We start from the raw sequence: 1,865 nt of genomic DNA on the forward strand, positions 1-1,865 counted from the left end.
ATTGAGCTGTGCCCCTTAGCCGTGCCCTATTGCTGTGTGATTTTAATAACAAATGTGTGGTCTGCTAATAGGCGAACTGTCTCTTGAAAGGCCTCAGCGGCACAGCACAAGTCTGCTACTTCCCTCTACATCAAAGCAGGTAATGATGGTCTGAACCTTAATGGCTGGGGAATTCCTCAGACCTGATGTCTTGGTGGGGATAGCGGTCCACACAAAAGTCAAGAAACAGTTTTCTGTATCTTAGGCTACTTTGATTCAGAAAATATGCATGAATTTTACCTATTTTTTTTTATCTTTAGCAGCTGCCATAATTGTAGAAAATGCTCAGCAGTGTGTGACATGGAAACAGATGAGATAGTCCGTAAGCACACCCTGGATTTTAGTTACATTTGGAACTTGTTGATCACATAGGTGCTTACTAAGCAGTAGAAAATACTGCTGAAAGACACATTGTGGGCAAGCTGCTGCAAGTGAGCTGGAGTCTGTAACTGTTTTTTCCAGAGGGCAAACCTGCACTTAACCTGCTGTTGTTTCCACAGCAAAAGTACTCAGAGCCAGTTTTTACAGGCTGGCTTATGGCAGGGTAGCATTTAAAATTCCCTATACCTGAATGAAAGCTTCTGTGTTTAAACTCTGTGCATGTTAAAGGTTTGATCGTCACAGCACCGATTCCTGGTTAGTCCAAAGCAGAGCTGTAGAGGTGACACTACTTCTGCCTTGCAGATGAAGGATGTGGAACTGAGCAAAATCTGCCTACTACAGACAGACTAAGAAGGTTTTACCCTACTAAAAGTTTGAGGTTTGCTTCTAATCAGGTTGACACAGGTTGTAGTAACTCTTCAGTTGCCCTTCTAAGCTGGAGCCTGATGTGACAGGTTTCCAGCCAAGGAAAGGTGTAAAGCAGTCAAAGCTGTAGGGAATGTCAGCATATGGTGTGACAGTATGGTTGTACCTCTTGGAACTTGCAACACCCTGTTGTCACAGTAGTGTTTGCTGATGCTGTGAAGGGTAAGGTACAAACAGGAAAACATTAGGAGAGATTATAAAGCCTATAGCTGAAAGGGAAGGTTACGGGCCAGCAGACCTTGAAATTAACTTGTTATTAACAAGCATATAGCTATATGTAAGTATATTAACTTGTTAGTGGCTTTTCTATGAGCAAGTGGAGACACAGGGAGGGCTGTAACTACGTGGGCCACATAGGTTTTCATTTGCTTTTGTGGCCCCTTCAGAAGAAAACTGGGGTCAGAAGTATGAGTTGTTCTATATCCACCTGCCATTTCCTTTGTGGTAATACATGAAAATTGGGTTCTTTGCTTAGTTCAGTGGAACTAAGCCCTGAGCAGGGAGGTAACTGTTGCCTGGAGTTGCCTTCTGCATACTACTTACAAATGGCTGCTGGTCCCCAGTCCTTTTCTAAATCTTAAGGTTGGTCCTTGTAGCAATTAAATAGGACTGTAAATGGGTTGATTGGACAAGTGTGAGATGGATTTACATGCTGAGAACAGTTTAATAAGCATGGGGAGGTTGTGCATGCTGCTTCAGCTTCTTCCTGTTTAACCTGTGCTTTGCAGTGCCTGGCCAGTAACTACAGTGAATTCCTTGTATGTGAAGATTGTAGCATATTCCACGTTATATGCCAGCAGTTACTAATAAATCTATTAAGCCCTTGTATTTTTCAGTCTTTACCTAGTTTTCAAGTGCACTTGACTGCAGGAATGTGATTTTTGTCCCTAGTCTCTGTTCCTTCACCCATGACATGAAGCTGATAGTTGTCTTCAGCTCATCTTTCATGATTGATGTGTCCAGCACGTGCCAAATAAGGATTAATGGTAGGTGTGTAAAAGCAACTGCTGTTCTTGATG

This window comes from Pithys albifrons, chromosome 5 (genome assembly GCF_047495875.1).
Source record: "Pithys albifrons albifrons isolate INPA30051 chromosome 5, PitAlb_v1, whole genome shotgun sequence".
Lineage (NCBI taxonomy): Eukaryota > Metazoa > Chordata > Aves > Passeriformes > Thamnophilidae > Pithys > Pithys albifrons.